The 18,740-nt window shown below is 39.1% G+C and overlaps 1 long non-coding RNA gene across 4 annotated transcripts; it reads right to left on the bottom strand.

Moving 5' to 3' along the window:
* Nucleotides 1–7,763: 7,763 nt before the first annotated feature.
* Nucleotides 7,764–17,810, bottom strand: LOC107326507 (uncharacterized). Of its 4 annotated transcripts, none has more exons than XR_015796754.1 (5): nt 17,755–17,809; nt 14,380–14,469; nt 10,244–10,324; nt 10,036–10,126; nt 7,764–8,470 (listed from the first exon to the last, which is right to left on the bottom strand). It is a non-coding gene; the product is annotated as an uncharacterized LOC107326507 (long non-coding RNA). The 4 variants fall into 4 exon arrangements; XR_015796753.1 differs by having other exon boundaries at nt 10,244–13,617; XR_001560179.2 differs by lacking the exon at nt 14,380–14,469 and having other exon boundaries at nt 17,755–17,810.
* Between the last annotated feature and the right edge of the window lie 930 nt (nt 17,811–18,740).

The raw sequence follows: 18,740 nt of genomic DNA on the forward strand, positions 1-18,740 counted from the left end.
TTTTTTCAGGCTTCCATGTATGCCTGGAAAAAAAAAATCCACTGCTTTAAGAGTCTCATTTTTAATGAGTGGATTTTAATGAGTGAAAAAAGTCATGCCGCTTTAATGAGTAACAGCTCTGATGGATACAGTAAAAGTATTCCTGGATTACTACAACCATTAAAACACAACAGGACCCACTTATATTTGGTGAAATTCTGGATGAAGGATCTGGTCAGCAAGGCTTGTTGATGACTAAATGTATGTAAATGACTACTCTTTCTGAATGAGATAACATCAGCTTAAAGAAATTGCTAGCATTTTTTTTTTAAAGTGAAAACTCTAACAAACTCCCCATGAAAGAATTATTAAATATAAAGGTAATTGTAGATATTCACCAAACAAAACCAGATGGAATGGAGCAGGAGACAGAACCAGTTGATTAAACGCCAACATAATAGATGAGGCAGATTCACTTATATCAGCTATTTTCCATTATATTTGTGAAAATATGACCTCAGTCGTGATAGCTTTCACGTATTTTAAATAAAACGATTACTAAAAAACAAGTATAAAGTTTCTACTCCTGGCATGGTCAATCTTATTTTGGCATAGGAATCACAGTTTGTGGATTACTGGTGTGCTAGGGACTGCTGTCAATAAAGTCAGTAGCGATTAGGGCAGAAAAGTGGGGTTAGAACAGGGGGGAAATTATTTAAATTAAAATCCTCCTCTATCTCTGTCACTGTTAAAAAAAATAGGATAAAAAGGAAATGATTCAGGTCTAAGATCTGAATTAAGGTCTTAACATTGCTGAAGATGTTGACCGGATATCAAAGAAGCTTCATGAGGGCTAGAGATTTCTCTGTTCCTGTTGTACCCAGTGATGGAACTAGCACTACATGTAACCAGCCTTGCTCCCCAGTAAGGGAACCTGGATAGGGAGCAGACCTACATCCAACTGAGCATCAGTTCCCTCTGGAGCTGCCTTTTCCTTTATCTGAGCAGTTCTCTTTCAGTGCTGAAGAAACTGCTTAGACCATGGGAGAATGATTTCCCTGCTATTTTCTTCTGTCCCTCTTAGCTACCTAGATAAAGGGTGTGGTGGGATTCCAACGTAAGTGATCTCCAGCTTCCACTGCCTGGAAAAGTCTGGGATATTGCATCTAGAATCCTGAGACATTTCTTGTGTAATCCTGATTTTACTTATAGTTTTATAGATGTGGAAGATTCTTAATTGAAAATTCAAGTACCAAAAAGACTTGGACCATATTATTCAACTCCACAGAGTAGCATTTCAAGCATTAGTAAATAAAACGGAAACAAGTTGCACTCTATATAGCAATCAACCTCGCATTGATTCTGTTTCATATTCTCTTTCATTAATACTGTCTAATTGGTTCAAGGAAGATAGTTCCTCATCATAGACCGAATGAAACCTAACAGTGCTCTTCCTAACTCTAGCTGTTAATTTTAAATCGCAGGCTCTGAAATGATGACCCAAGCAGGTACTTTCATTAATGAGAATCTTGTATGAGTAAAATTGAAATTGCACAAGTGTTTCCCAGCCAAGAGTGATGAACTAATTAACTTCCTACATGCTGAACTCTGGTTTCTAGATTATCTGAACAGAAATAATATGAAGTTCTGGAGAAAAAAAAAATGAAATAGCTTTAGTGTCTTTCCACAATTCATTTTCCCCAGACTTGGCTTAAACAACTATAGTAATCATGGTAAAGCCATTCATATTTATTTATAAAGTACTTCTATTTTCCATTAGGGTTTAATCCAAACTTATATGTTCTTAGCATGGGTATGTGGAAATGGGGAAATAAGAGAAATGGAAGGAATACATAAGTATACAGCTAGGATATTTGAAATTCATTTAAATCTGCTGTTAAAGTGATGATCATCAACTCCTTTCCTGGTGTGGGAGAAACATCAAGAATAGTTTCCCAGGACAGGAGTATGACAATATAAATTGCTACCTTGCACTAGGAATGAGGAACACAGACTAAGGTATTTGTTAAGCCATGGAAAAGATCAAAGAAGCAGTGCTATCAGGTCCCTTAACTACACAGCACAATGAAGAAAGCAAGAATCACATGGACTTTCTTTAATGAGTCTGAATGCCAAGAATTGGAACAGAGCATAAAATGTTGACAACTGTGATAGGAATCCTACAGGCTTCCTTTATTAGTCATTTCTTTAAGGTGGGGTACCTTTGAAGCATTGGAACCTCTTTCTCCTGGAAAGTTTGTATGATGGACTAAAATAAAGCTGTATTTGGATTCCCCTCTCTGCTAGTCATTTGTTTTAAATATACTCCTCTTTTTATCTCAGCTTAAACAAAATCTCTTACCACCAAATTTAACTTACAAAGGTTATAAGAAAGGGCTGCATGTTCATTTTGTCACAGGGTAATCAACTATCTGAAGTGTTTTCAGTCTAGTGTACTGAAGATAACTAGCCATACTGTGTCGAGTGCACAGTATGAGTTCTTCTGTGCCTATTTTTTTTTCTTTTTGGTGCCAAGTCAGTGTTGACTCCTGGCAAGTGCCTGGACTAGTCCCTGCAGTTTTTTTGGCAAGGTTTTTAGGAAGTGGTTTGCCATTGCCTCCTTCCTAGGGCTGAGAGAGAGTGACTGGCCCATCGTCACCCAGCTGGCTTTGTGTCTATGGTAAGACTAGAACTCCTGGTCTCCTGGTTTCTATCTTGGAGCCTTAACCACTACTGGCCCTCTGTTGTGCCACTACTGCACTTGTAAAGAAGCATTCTCCCCTACACTCCCAAGCTCATTCTCATACTCCCTGCTCTAAAGGAGATTCACAATTATATGCTAAACCCTGGATCGCTTAGGACTGCAATACTGTACTTAGAGTTAACCTTTCCTTGCACCATCATGAATCTGCTCATAGGTGAAGTTGAAGTGTGAATCTTTCTGTTTCAATCTCTAATGAACAGCTAGCTAGAAGAACTCTTGTTGTTATGGGATTGAGAATATGGAACTGCTTTAAGAGGCACATTTTAATGCTTCTTTGCTGGAGTTCAATGGCCAACAGATGTCTTGTTTTCTCCACTGCTTTTAATTTAGTTGCTGTTGGAATAAGCCTGCTATTTGCATAATTTTATTTTGTAAATGAATCCAGATATGTTTTACAGTATTGCTCAGTGTTATTTATTTATTTATTTATTTATTTATTTATTTATTTACGGAAGGGGGTTTGAATATCCCACCCAGTTATATATCTCCAGCCCGGGTTGGGCAGGTGATGCTGTAGCAGTGCTGACCAAGTGCCTGGTCTGGATGGGGAGGACCCGACTTTGACTCAACCCTGGATAGATGGAGTGGCTTGGGTTTTTGGCCCCCCAGGGTCTGGTGATAAGTTATCTTTAACTCCGGATGGGATTGCACTCCCTCAGATTGAACTGGTGCGTAATTTGAGAGTCCTCCTAGATTCATGGCTCCTGCCTGAGGAGCAGGTGACAGCCATGGCTAGGGTGGCCTTTGCACAGATTTGTCATGCACCAACTACACCCTTTCCTGGACTGGGAGGTCTTGCTCATGGTCAGTCTTGCCTTGGTCACTTCCTGTTTGGACTACTGCAAAGCATTCTACATGAGACTGTCCTTGAAGATGACCTGGAAGCTACATCTGGTCTAGAATGCAGCAGCCGCACATATAGTATTGGGCACCCCTAGGTTTGCCCATGTTACACACCTGTTGCATCAGCCACATTGGCTCCCAGTTTCCTTCCAGGTACAATTCAAGGTATTGGTTATTACCTTTAATAGGCATCTGGTTTTAGTTTTATGGTTTTTATGGTTTTATGGTTTTGTAGTTTTATTGTTGTGAGCTGCCCAGAGTTATGCTCTAAGATGGTAGCCATATAAATAACAGCCATATAAAAAAAAGCCCTTCCCAATGACAGTTCCAGAAGTCTAGCTACTAGACTCCATTAGCAATGCCTTAACACAGAAACAAAGGGGAATGAAAAGAATGCAATCACATTAGTTCTGTTGCTCGCTGTTTGTGAACAATAAGCAAATAATAAGATGTGGTTTATCGAAATAGAATAGAATAAAGGATTGATTCAAAATTCTTTTTGTTATGGCTTGTTGGTAAGAAGATTATGTTCTTACCCAGACCTCTGTGGTCTTAAGCACTCTCAGTGAAAGCTGTTTCTCATGTTTGGCCTCTTTTAGCCAGGGACTGCAGGAAAGTGAAGGCAAATATAGTTGTGCAGATTAAAACCTCTCCCAGCCAACCAGCACACAGCTAGAGAGATGGGCAGAAAGCGCAGTATAAAAGGCACTTCAAGAGTTCCAGTTCAGAAAGCACAAGGAAAGAAAAAGTACAAACCAAGTCAGTGTTCCAGAAGTCAATCCAAAGTTCAGGACCTAGTTCAAGACATCTAGTCCTGGGAATAATTAATTACATAAGTTATTTCAAGCACTGGATAATTCCCAGATACAGAGTTTTATATAAAACACTTTGAGCTTCCATCCCAAAGCAGCTACTATACATATAGATGAACCCAAAATTCTGAGCTATTGAGCATTTCCCTTTAATTCTCTATTTCACAGTGTTGTTACTCCTGTAAGCATGGAGATGGTTTTCAGTGAGAGTCCGAGGCCACAGATCTTGTGTTTGTAGGGACTAATTCTTGTTAGCTTGCTGTTCTGGACTCTGGAACGACGATTCCATCTGTTTCCAATGCTGCCCCTGACAGGAATGCCTATGAAATGGTCAGCTTCCTCCTCCACAGTGTTGCAACAAACGGGAAAAGGTGCCTTCGGAATTTTGGCCTATAATTGCTCGAGTTCCAAGATCCTTTCCTCATATAACTTCACTGTTCCCCAAGAAGGGCCCTGAGACATGCAAAAGGTTCACATGCTCTCATCATAAAAACTTGGCATGGTGGGGTATATTATTTACCAATTTTGCCTCTAGCTGTCCTTTGCTTGAAACAGCAGCATCAGAAGAAATTTTTACTGTACTTTGCTCACTAGTATCTCAAAACCCAATTCTACATTAGAATGAGTAAGTTTTTCTAGCCACTGTAATAATTATAGCCCTGAACTGGGGTCATGGACAAATACTTTCTGTATTTGTCTCAAGGCCGAAGGCATGACTCAGAAAAAATGGCATATAAGTAAGTATATGGGAGGATACCTTCTGTACATGTGAATATTATGAAATATTAGCTCCATTCTCCAGTACTGGAATTATAAATCTGTAAATGGATGGAGGAGGGAGGCATTAAGTTTCTGACAAGTTTTGTTATGAAATGTTGTAAAGTTAATGAAGACCCATAAAAAAGTAAGCAATATCAAAATTATTTTCCCTGTTTAAAGTTAAGCAATTAATGTATGATGTAGGCATACTTATTAAAATCTTAATTTCTGGACAATAAATATGTAGCAATCTCTTTTATACAGTATTGTTGTCTGTTTCATCTGTTGCCAATTAGGTGGTGTGGAGGCAGAGTGCTGAGTAAAAATCAGAGACAGCTAGTTTCGAATCCTAAAATAACCTAAAGTAATCTGACAGATCGTTAGAGGATGGCATTTGTGTAATATTAACCTGATACATAAAAGAACAATATGGCAATATTAATTCTTGAATATAACATAGCATGACAATATTTGACATATTGATGTACTATTGACTTATCCCAAAATCTCTGACCCTTCATAATACATAAGCTGACATTTGCCAAAGTAGATAATTTAGCTCAGGAAAACTAATGAAGCTTTAGCTTGCTGCAGAGGTTATATTTTAATCCCAGTTATTTTTGGAAAGAAAAATAAGCTCCCAAGCCCCAACATAGAAGTAGCTGATTATTCCTAACAGCAACAATAGAAGACAAGTAGAGAATGGTGCTTTGCAAAATAAGGAACATGGGTGTTTTTGGAAGCCTTAGCACAATGGGGACTCTTTAGTGACCCAAGTTGGAACATGAGTAATGATTTTGCATGGTATCAGGATAAAGGAAATCACAGTGATAAAAGCCATCATTTGCAATTGGGGTGGGGTGGGGGAATGCCATTGCTTTAAGGAATCCATTTATTGAAATTAAAGTGTCTCTTGGAGCATGGACCCTCTTGGCTCATATGGAAGCCTGAAAAAAGTCAGTCTGCATTAATGAAAAACAAAGAGGTCCTGTGCCCCTGATTGTGGGCAGTCCAAAACATTCCTTTCAAATTATTTTGAGACAACCCTACCACATACATTCAATCCTGTGAAAGATTTTCTTTCATATCCAAGGGGGAATGAATACAAGAGCAGTCATGGGATATAGTAAAAGAGCACAAAGCAGTCAATGACTTCAAGCTCATTTGAAATATGGTTAAACAAAAGTTCTGATTAGTCTCTAGAACAGCGTTTCTCAACCTTGGCCGCTTTAAGCTGTGTGGACTTCAACTTCCAGAATTCCCCAGCCAGCCATGCTGGCTGGGGAATTCTAGGAGTTGAAGTCCACACAGCTTAAAGCGGCCAAGGTTGAGAAACACTGCTCTAGAATGAACATCAACCTTTCTTTAGACTCATAGTATCTTGATTAGATTTGGCATTACTATTTGATTCAGCATCACAAAACTTCACCAGACAGAGGTTCTCAGAACAAGAGAGGCCCTATAGTGCACAGTGTCACAGATTGGTCTGCATTTTCCACTAAGTTGCTAAATTGGCAACTTCAGGTTTCTCATAGGAATGACTTGATTGAGAGGGTAGCCTTAGTCAGGAAGGAGATGCATTTAATTTTTGAGATCTACAGAAGGGCAATCCCTATTAGTTTGATTTCAGTGAATAGGATAGCACATCTTGGGGTTCCAGAGAGGAACTGTTCTTGAATTTATTTGAGGGACCATCTCTCCCCAATTATGTCTACCCATCCCTTTAGGTTTGTCAGGAGAGGCAGGCTCCAGGCGCTGTCTGTTAGGGAATGTCTTCTTGAAAGCCTCTTATGTCATGGCACCCACCCTTTGGAACATCCTCCTCCAGATGTTAGATTAGTCCTGACTCTGTGGGCCTTTTGCAAGGCCTTAAAGACATGCTTTTGTCACTGGGCTTGGGGATCCAGAGGAGTAGCATTGCCTGTGCAATGGTTATGTTGATTGGTCATTGTTGGTTCTGTTTCTTTTTACCCAGCTTCTGTGTATGTTGTTTTGATAGTTATGTGTTTCTGTAACTGTTGTTAGCTGCCCAGAATCATGAATTTGAGATGGGCGGCCATATAAATTGAAATCATCCTCATCCTCATCCTCATCCTCATTTGAGACCCAATAGCCAACATACACCTTTAAAACATGACGACAAAAAATAAAACCCCAAACACACAAACCCCAAAGACTGAGACATAAGTTGAGACTTTATCTATAGATTGTCTTACTCTTTGCTGATTAAAATAGCAAGTGTCCAAGTCTAAGGCCCATTTTGAAGTTGAGTCTGAGGCCAAACAGCCTTTCTGGCAGACCCCAGTAAAGACATCAGATCTACCTTCTTGCCTATCAGGGTTTGCTCCTAGTTGCCACACAACCCTTACAGTATGTATGGCCTTTCTGGAACAATAAAGCTGATTAGGTAAGGACTTAGGGTGATACCAGTAAACAGCCACCATGGCTTAACTTCTTAGTAAGATTTTTGTGATCTGTATACTATTTCATGGTGTGTTTCACTGGATTTTATTTACTGATTATTTATATTTATTGATTCTGCCTTTTGTTCAAGAGCTCAAGGCAGCAAGCGAACACTGTTGCTTTAAAAATAGAATGCATTGTGATCTATTGTTTTATTCATTATTTTACCAATGAAGTAACTTTACAGAATGACATGCTTTATACTGAAATAATCAACATTGTGAATGATGAGGTGAATGGGTGTGAGGGAGATGCCCCTGCAGATTCTCCAATGCCAATCCAAGGTGAGCTGAGCAAGAATGGGGACAAGTACTTGGCCAAATAGGGGCTGACAATCACTCTGAGAAAAAAGTATGGACAGAAATTTCAGAGGTATCATCTCTTGAAGAGTAACTTGCTGGTTTCACTTCATTAGACTCTCACAATGGCATGGACTTGGGATTCTTCTCTTTCTTGTCTTTATTGAGTATCAGTGAGTCCCTCCTAGGAGGCCATTAAAAAATACCAATCATGTTCCCACTGAATCTTCTGAAATTTTAACCTTGCTTTCCCATAATGTCTCAGGAAAACTAAGATGTCACTTGAGCATCACGAAAGAGATATTGGATTATCGGTGTTGGTATCCAGCTGCTGAATGATGTGGCTATGGAGTAACAACAGCGGTTTGAAAATTCAATTATCTGGATTCCTGCTGTCTGTCGTCCTGCTATGCTTTTCTATAAAAAATCACTGGAAATGGATATCCCCATTGTTAAATAGGTCAGCATGTTGCTGAAGCTCAGACTTCCCTCTTGTGAAGATCTCAGCAAGGAGCCTTATGCATCTCTTTCAGCGACATTCCTGCTCTAATCTACAGAGGGAGAGAGAAAGGTTTTGGAGAAAGCACACTGGCATAAGAAGACAATTTCTTGCAAGCAGCATAATTGTCCTTATATTTGTGTCTTTAGTCTGAGCAGTTGGGGGACCAATAAGAGCTGCTCTCTGTTCTTGTGGCAGCCAGATTCCCATCCTCCTTCTCCTGGTGTCTGCTTCCTTTTGCAGTGCTCTTTCTGAAGCTCTCCTTTGTAATAATATTGCAAATGTTATTTCTTTTTCTTATTAAAATACCTGAAACTTGATCTATATCAATAGATCAAGGACAGAATATAATCAATAAATATAATAGGTCAACAAAATAATAAATTACAATAAGTTTATTTAGATTCACAATAACCCAAAAGTTTGTAGAAATAGTCACATCCTCTCTCACTTCTCTGGCTAATGTATTCTTCTTGATGTATAGCACAAAATTGAGTCCCTTGCAGATCTTAATACTTAGGAAGTTGTATACAAGGAGGTCACTCCATCGAATATCAAGATCTCAAACCATCTAAAGCCTCACACATCATGAACATATTGACTGACACATATTGCTAGCCAGTGGAAGTAGAAGAAACATTATCCTGCTGGTGGAGATGTCACTATGACCAGAGAAGAATATGCCTCTTGGTAGTTTGGCAAAGCCCTCCATTTGGGAAGAACATGACTGTGGGAGGAGGACCTATCACCCCAGCAACATATCCACAATGAAGATGTCTAAACCAAAGCAGACTAAATCAAAATATGAACTCTCCTGAAGTTTCATAAAAGGTTTGAAGATTTGTAGGAACACAGAGGTGAGCAATGTGCCTGCTAAAATTGAGGCATTTCTTCCTAAAGTCTCCATGTCAAAATTTGTCAGGGTGGGGAAGAAGACAGGAGGGCTCTGAATTCTCCTCACAGGAAATAATTTGTCAGGGTTTTCAATCACACTGTTTCAGGGAGGAAAGTTTAAGCAACGTGTTAGAGGATGGTTGCCAAGCAGTGGCAAAGTCTGTCTTGCTATTTCTCAAAAGTGTTATTCTCCCACAAAACAGACTTCATTTTTTTTTTCCTACTGTATTTTCAGAAAGCTTGAGAATGTCTTTCAAATTTATTTTGATTGGATATTCAAGTTTACTTTATTGCCGGAGGGTGCTTGTGCTAATTTTGAAGCTTCTTTGGCTGCCCACACTTCCTGGTCTAAAAAAGCTCAAGGGGGAAAACTCCCTTGTGATGTCTTCTGCTGGGAAATTAATTGAAGTGTGGGATGTGGACTGGCTGAAAAAGTGCAAGAGATTTTTTTCTGCATAGCACTAGTATTTAAAGTTCTTTGCCATTAAGAATGTTACACCAAAGCAGAGAAGTTTTAAATATTTTGGTGGGACCTGAGAGAATACGATATTGCATGTTTGCTTGAAAAATGTTCGATTCAAGGCCTTTGCCATTACTTTATGCTCCTCTACTTCTGCATCCACTTCTTGTCACACCACAGAGGATGTTGGCAGCAACTGTGCAGAAAGCAAAGACATTTAAAACCATTTTTATTCATAGTAATTCCCTGGCATGGATGCTTACCTTTCAGTTGTTTTTCATTCTTCTTGCTGAGGGCTCCATTATGTTATACAGCATATTCTTCATAATGATTTTCCTCTATTCCCAAACAGGCCTATAGAAAAAAATCTATATCTTTTCATATAGAACATGAAGGAGAAACCATCCCTGAAATTCTCTTTAGTTCTGCCAAGAAATAATAATAATTAAAAAAATTATCCTGCGCACTTACCTTCCTGAAAACCCTATAGGTTTCTTGATTTAGGCCAGCTGACATCAGATACTAGGAAATGACATCCTCTTGATCCAACCCCTAAAATTAGTGATAGAGAGCAGAGGGCCAGCAACAGTAATTCAGTTGTCTCCCATCTCCCCACATCCTCTTTGCTATAACTGAATACAGTACCGTGTGTTTTCTGAACTGTATTCTCTAACATTCTTCCACATCATCCTTAGAACCTAGAGATATTCCAATTGTGTGCAAGACACCTATGTGCATTTTTGCTTAGAGAATCCCTATGGTGGCAACTGTTGAATGGAATGACCTCCTGTCAGTGATATACTTGATTCCATAGGTTTCAGGCCGCTTTTCAAGTCATATTTTTATGTTAGCTTTCCCAGCCATTCACAAGTCTGCCAATAATTTTCCTTGTTTGTTTTCCCACCTTCCCCCAAATGGATTGTTCTTGTTCATTTTTACTCTGTTGTTATTCTGCTCTTATCCTGTTTCTATTAATGTGGTAGCTGTTGTAGGCAGTTTAGGGATTTAAAATAAGCAGCAGCCTAGAAACACTTTAAATAATTCATCATAACTAAAAGTGCATACTGGATACACGAGCAGAACCCCTACTGGAGGGGCTGGTCAGCAACCCTACTTGTGTCAGTCTTTTTTAGAATCTCCTTCATCTTGCATGCTGCTTCGCATGGATAGTGTCTTTGGTATTAAGGAGTAGAAAATCAGGATCCTCTTTTGCCACCCAAGGGTGGCCGGGCTTTAGGTGGCATCCAGATGGGATCCAAGACAGAGGAACCGTCGGCTTTCTGGCCCTGAGAACAAATAGCTCCTTCATTTTTTACTCTCCCGAGTTTTCCCTGTTTAAATATGGAATTGCTTATTTGAAATAAAAGAAGTCCCTCTTTTGCTTTCTCTTTCTCATTTAACACTCTATTGGCAGAAAAAAAATGGTCAAAGCAGTAGCATCTCGCACACCTTGGACCATAGGAATGTGCATTACTGCAATATTCCAAACTCCTCTTCTATATGAACATTATTTCAAATGACGTTTCTGGCATCTCTAGCAAAGACTGAACAAGCAGATCTATGAACCCAGTGGTGATGCAGAACTGATAGCTCACCCAGACCTAATTCACCTGAGAGAACCCATTCATAACTTTTGAAGAGGGGAAAAAAATGAGGTTCTTTTATCTACTTCCCCTAGTGACACGTAGCATCTTTTGGCATATGGATACCTTTAGATTAATTCTTGTAAATATTCCATTTTTTTATTTGTGCTTCCTTGGATATCACTCTGGCAATCCTCTCTGGCTGCGTCAAGAGGCAAAATTTAATAGCTAACAGCTGCAGATGCAAGCTGACTCAGTAGAGAAGAAAGAACAGAAAAGAAAGCAATGAATATGATAGAAGGTTTTGTTCCTCCATAGGCCAATGCCTCAAACAGTAAGGAGACTTTAGCCAGAACAATAATTACTTTCCAGTGTTGACAGAACTAAGTGAAATGATCATAAAAGGTACATGAAGGGTAGGTCATATGCAAAGATATATTACAGTTGTTCTCCTCATAACCACATGGAGAAAGAGATGGGGCTGTGCTTCTTGGCTTCATTTTTGCTTTCACATCCATCCTGCCCCACATCAGCTTTGTCTATAAATACATGGGGAAGGTCTGAGGAGGAGAGTCTGGTATACATTACAGCTGTGCATTTCTTTGAATTTGAGAGGAAAAAGACTCCCCAGAGCATGTGTAGGCATTCATGTAGCATCTACTGGCAATTCCTTGAGCCAAACAGATCTTTTTAAAGGATTGCACAGCAGCAGCCACACAATCCTGGGACAGAAGGCAGCTATTTTAAGTAGCTGCTGGCAGGTGCAACAAGAGGATCTACATGTTCTCTGAAGCTACTACTGTATATAAACAGGGAGCAAACCCCACACTCACTAGCACTGATGATGTTGCCTAGTTGGGTAATGAAATGTCTGTGAGCAAACAACCAAGCTCAGAGAGCACCAAGGACTCCACAGTTCAAACCTGAGCTATGTATATTATATTCTATTGGAGTGGTTAAGGTGTTGGATGAAGAACAGTAGGACCCTATTTCAAGGCTACTGTCAGCCATGGATGCTCACTAGGTGACAGTCACTCTCTCTCCTAACCTAATCAATCTCACAGGGTGGCTGTTTTTGGGGGTGGGTTGGTGGGAGGGAAAAGATATAGTAGTTGTACTATCTCAGACTCCTGGAGGTAAGGAGGAATATAAATCCACTGAAGTTGGGTGGCTAATAAATTTAAATAAATTAGTTTAACAAATCATAGGTTTTTCCAGATTTTTCCACCCATACATTAGTGATAGGGAGCAGAAAACTTTGGCATGTAGGAAGAATAGATTTCTATTCACTTTCTGCACTCAGTTTTGCTCTTAAGGGAAAAGAGGTCTGAATGGGACTGATAAGGTTTAATACTTACATAATGACCCCTGAAATTTGGATGAAAAAGGGGAAGGCTACATCACTGAATTTCCCTAGAAGGACAAATCTGCTGGAGGGAGGGTCATAATTAACAGTGGCAATAGTATTATCCTTCCCCAACTTTATTTCCTCATTTTTTATTTGTTTTGCTTGTTGTTTGTTTTGCTTTGCTTTTGTTTTCATCAGTGACTGCAGAATCAATCCATCCAGTCCACATTTAGAAAATTCCACAGTTGTTTAAAGCAGTATAATTCTATGACATTGTGTGTTAGGGGATGGGAGTGAGGATCTGATGGCCACAACAAAAACAAAGATGGGGAAGTTAAAAAAAAGAAGAACACAAGAAAGTTTCCCAGAAAAAAAAAAGCCTGGTTCTGATCATATATAATTCACATTGAAGTACTCTTTTTTCTTTATTACCTTCTCACCCTATCACTGTGTCAAAAAGAAGAGAGAGTCTTTTCATGCTTTTTTTCAAAGTGACTTGCAGACAGCGCAATTAAAATGTAACAGGTGTTTACTGCTTATAAACAGCTAGTGACAATCCTGAAATTGAGAATTTTACCTCCTCTATTCTTAAGGGGCTATTTTGGCTATTCTGCCCTCAACCTCTCTCTCTGTGTATGTATACCCCCCCCCCCCACCAAAGATTAAAGCAAAAGATCTTTTAAAAGTTGTAGAATTCCCCAAAGCCCCACATTGGTTTATGCCTGAAGATGTGAAGGAGTTTGCTGTTAACACTTTCTCCCTCCCCACAGGAAGTGTTGCCAGCACCAAATTATAGCAAGTTATGTAATCTTTGACACTTTCTGCAAAGATGTCTCTCACAAAATCAAGAATCTCATTTTTCCTTCTTCTCTGCCTTCCCACCAGGAGAGGATGCTCAAAAACATAGACAAGACCTGTACAGAAACCAAGAAGTAAGTAGAAAAAAAAAATTATTCAATGACTTATTTAAAAGTAATCATTTAATTGTCTGCATTTGTGAGCATTTTTTTTCTTTTCCCAAGTTCTTAGCTGAAGCACTTCTACATCCCACATTTCAAGCTAATTTTTATTTATAGCTTCTTAAGCTTTTTTCCTAGTATCTTTTCTTGCAGAAATCTTAGAAGACACTCCTGAGGAGGAAACAGTCAAAGGCAGTGAACCATCAATTGTTTGCCTTGCAGCATGCTGCAATAGCACCATTTGTTCCACAGATTGAAGGTAGAAAGCCAAAGGGAACTTCATCTTCTCTGCTTGGACTACTATGAATTCATCATAGGGGGTTTTACAGGACTACCTCACCTATTCCTGAACGTGGGAGGGCCCACTAGAACTGTACCCTCTGGCCACATCCCAATGCACATGGTAGCTCTGCTCCCTGCAGACATTTTTCTTTTTTTGCCAGTGAGAAGGTCTATGGTAGTCAGGATCTGTGCCAACACACATTCAATGAAATCTATGTCTGTATACTGACATTTGTGTATGACCCTTTCTTAGGTTCATGCAGAACGCAGTCCTTTTAGCTCAGATGTTGCTGAACTACTATTCCCAGGAGTCCTAGTCAGCATGGCCAATGATGAGGGATGTAAGAGTTGTAGTTAAGCACCACCTAGAGGTTCACAACTTCTCCTTCTGAGTCTACTTTGTGCCTGAAATATACTTATGTCTTAACTCCTTACCTTCTGTTTGAACTTTATACATCATCTTCATTGCTTTTTCTCTACCTGGTACTGCAAAGTAATACTGATTGATAGGGATTAGCTCTGTTACTGAAATAAAATGGTAATATTAGATTTAAGAAAGGTTGCTGCTGTTTTATGTATATTTCTTGGCCATCTTACATTGTCTATATATAGCATGTTAGAATGCTATAGCTCTAAAAGCAGGAGGATAGGAGTTGGAGACTAGAGAGGGTCATTGGGAGGCTAATGGGACAATGAATTCCTTCTCTTTATTACAAGTCACAGACCCACCAAGACAATGAATTAGAATTAAGAATGGCACAGACTTTCACAGGGTTGTTGCTTTGTATTATGTGTCAAAAAAGATGCAGCATGGAATGCCAGTCATGGAAGATCCAAAGTTGGAAGGCTGCCTGAAAAGTCCAGCCCCAAAGGGGAAGACATTGAGAAGTCCAGTCCAAAGTATCAAAAGGCTAGAAGCAGAGATGGACAGGAGTCAAATGAGAACTGGGGAGCTGAGAATCTTCAACAGGGCTGGAATTTTGAGGGAATAAAGATCCTTGTTTTTACCAGCTTGGCAGAGAGGCCTTACTTAAAGTGTCCTAACACATATCTCATCTTTGCAACTGGAATTCACTTTATCTTTAATTTCAAACGAATACTAAACACAAGTTTCATTGCTTCTTCCAGTCAAGGCTGCCAAGTCATTGGATGCAGTGGACTGGCCATCCCATTCTGACATCTGCAACTAGGCATTTTCTTATTTTTGTATTGTATTATTTCTGTCTCTCATAAGTCTTACATAATTTCTGCAAAATTAACAGAAAGAAAGAAAGAAAGAAAGAAAGAAAGAAAGAAAGAAAGAAAGAAAGAAAGAAAGAAAGAAAACAACCACTAGGTAAAAGTGTTCTTTTCTTGTACTTTGCCATATTGCTGCCCCAAGCTACCTATGTGAAAGAGGTATGGGCATATGTTGGTGAGGGAGAGTCACAGGGAGAGAGAGGGGGCCATGACCCAGAGACAACAAAATGAGTTCCAGAATCTAAAGATTTAGGTGCTAATTGAGGCTAATCACCTGGTTTGCACTAAGATGAGGATTTATTCCATGTTCAGGAATTTATTGCAGTTCTGCTTAAATACTAAGCTAGGCTTGACCACTTTTGACTCTGCATTGTAATAACCCAGAAACAAGTGTATTTAAAGGCCAATCTGCCAGGGGTAAACTATATAAATATAGTTGACAGTAGGGATAAAGTGTAAAGTGGGGTTATTAAGGAAGACTGTCAATAAAGGCATCATGCCCTACATGAGAGGGAAACTTCTTAGTATTAACAGCATCAGATGTTCAAGAACACCTCTGTCTATTCTCAAGTCTCCATGAAAACACAATAGTAGCCATGTGAATATAATCCAAAATCCACAGAGGCAATAATGTTATCAGGCCAATCAAAGACTTACAAGCTTTCATAGGCCAAGAACTCTCTATGAAGCAAGCTGCTTCAAATCCAGGAGACAAAGGGGTGGAGAGAGGAAATATGGCTGTTACTTGAGCTGTGTCTTTACCAGGTAATATCCAGAGGTACAAACAAGTCTTATCAGATAACTGATACTGGGCTTTTCCACATTTTTTGGGGAAAAGGAGATTGATAAGTGTGAGACCTGCAAAGATACTGGATGAGCAGGATATGTTGCTGTTCCTGATGTCTGCCTATCTTGGTTGCAAGATCCACTTGTTTTGCACTGTGCTCACTTTAATTCACACAGTAAAGCAGCTAATGCATACAAGAGTTTTTTCAGCCAGCTTGTTGCAGAGCCTGATACATATTAGGGCTGAGAGGGAGATATTGGCTCAAGCTCACTGATCAGGCTTCTGTGCCTAAAGGAGGACTAAAATCTAGGTCTTCCCACTCCTAGTCCAGCATCTTAACCACTACACCACACTGGCTGTCATAGAAGAACCAGATATAAATGTGTATTTATTTACTGTTAGAATGATATCTTACTCCAAACTCAAGGTAGCTTATATGAGGACTTCACTTTATCCCCAGTCTCTCAGCCTAGTGACTGGCCCAAAATCATCCAATGAGTTTCCATAGTTGAGGGGCGGACCTGAACCTGGCACTTAACCACTATACTAGATATGTCAACCTCAACAGCAACAGGTCCTTGGACCCTTCTACTGAAATAAGCCTATGCATGGAGCCTTGTATTATCCAGACAGAACAGTCCAGTGTTGGAAGCTTTATTTTCCAGTGATAACTGTTTGAAATTTCCAATTTTCAACTGGGTTTTTGGTATGAAACAGCTTCCTTTTCCCCTGAGCAAGGTATTTGGGAAAATGTGGTTCTTTCTGAGGGATGGACAGCCTCCAGGCTCCTTTCGGATCCCAACATCGTCTGGACAGTGGTGGAGCCACAATAACTGGATCTGAATCAAGTCCAAATTAGCCACTTAAGAAGTGTCCATTCCAAGTTGTGCTGAAGGACCTCAGCTGTCATTAGCCTAAGTCAATCAAGCTATTGGGAGAGGCTAAAGCCGTGTAAAATTGCAAAGGATAACTGAGTGGATTTGGAAAAGTCGTCATTTCTCATATAGTTTTCTGGAATAATGAACTCACCAGATGATTGTTTTAAAATATGGAAATGAAGACTATGATTCAACTCCTGGTTATTCATATGCATCTCCCCTATGACTAACCTCCACATAAAAATTGTAGGGCTGCGCTCAAAGAGTGTGAAGCACTTTGCCTATAAAAGTGCTTTAGAAATGATTAATTGCAGCAGAAACAGAAAGAGCCAAGGCAGAATTGCTGGAGGAAAGTATTCTGTTTTGCTGAGCTTCTGATCTTGCTTGGAATGATTGTAGCTAATGATTGTGTCTCTTATTACAGCAACAACTTATTTAATCATCGCTGACTCACCATCTATAATTATTAATATTAATTAAGGTACATAATAAAGTATGTGAACAGTTCAATTTCCTTGTTTTGAAACTGTGTTGCAACCAAAAATGGCAAATTGGTTTATTTGGGCAATGAGTTAATACTGATATGAAAATCTAACTTCTCTTCTGGCTTCTTTTATTCTGTTAGTTAATTAGCATACTCCTAATCTATCCAATAGTCACCCAATTGCTGTAATAGTAATATAACAAGAAAAGCAATAAAAGGCATTAATAAGCAGCCCAGAAAAGATGCTATAAAAATGTAAGGGTCACAGTCCAAATATAAAGTGGGTATTTAATAAGAAAAAAAAACCTGTAGAAATGCTAGTGAGAAGAATGTTAAAAACAAAAACAATGCTGACGATGTTCCACAAGGGCTTTTTGGCTGAATATTTGCTATTTATTTGTTCATGTATTAAAATATCCTACCTTTCCTTCAGGAGGTCAAAGCAGGATACATAGCCATTCTTCTTCTTCTTCCCAACTATAATAACCCAATGAGACAGGTTGAGTTAAGGGAAGAAGGCTGGCTTGAAATTATCCAATCAGCTTCCATGGCTGAGAGTAGACTTAAACCCGGGTCCCCCAGCCTGCCAGTGCAAGCATGTTAACCAGTACACCAAACTGGCTGTTAAGGTTAATGTTTTATGTATGTATGTATGATTTTTTTTTAATTGAAGAATCTTTTTGTACAAAGTTAATGGCTGCAGAAAAATTAAAAAGAATATAGAAAAGAGAAAAGGATATAACAAGAATAGGAAAGATAGAAGAAAAAGTAAACAACAGTATAGATCAGTGTTTCTCAACCTTGGCAAGTTTAAGATGTGTGAAGGCCACACATCTTAAGCTTGCCAAGGTTGAGAAACACTGGTATAGATCAAGAAAAGAGAAAGAAAGAGAAGGAAGGAAGGAAGGAAGGAAGGAAGGAAGGAAGGAAGGAAGGAAGGAAGGAAGGAAGGAAGGAAGGAGAAATATTTAAAGAAATGACTTCTGATCTTCTTTGCAGCAGTTACAAGCATAATTAATAGTTTCCACCCTCCCAAATTACATAACATAGTTCTCTTCTTCCCATATATAGCCCTTTTCAATCAGTAAATTCAGAGATTATTTTTATCCATTTTCAGCAGTCCATACAGGGTTTCTAGTCTTTTATAAAGTTATCTGTTAAGGTTAATGTCAGTGTTAATGTTGTGCTGGCCCTTTTCAGTTTTTCTCAGTCTTAAGTAAATTTGTCCTTATTTCTGATTTTAGTTGCACTTTAGCTGCATGGAATATATGTGAACTTCTGGAATTGATAGAATGGGGCAAAATACCAACTTTTGTAATAAAGAAATAAATACCTGAGAGGCCCTCTTCCCCCATGTAACAACTCATTTCTCTTCATTTGATGGTGGCACCTAAAGGAAGACCTCTGA

Source organism: Python bivittatus, unplaced genomic scaffold (genome assembly GCF_059951505.1).
Source record: "Python bivittatus isolate LINGU-HERP-01145 unplaced genomic scaffold, Pbiv_v1 ctg000020_np1212, whole genome shotgun sequence".
Classification (NCBI taxonomy): Eukaryota; Metazoa; Chordata; class Lepidosauria; order Squamata; family Pythonidae; genus Python; species Python bivittatus.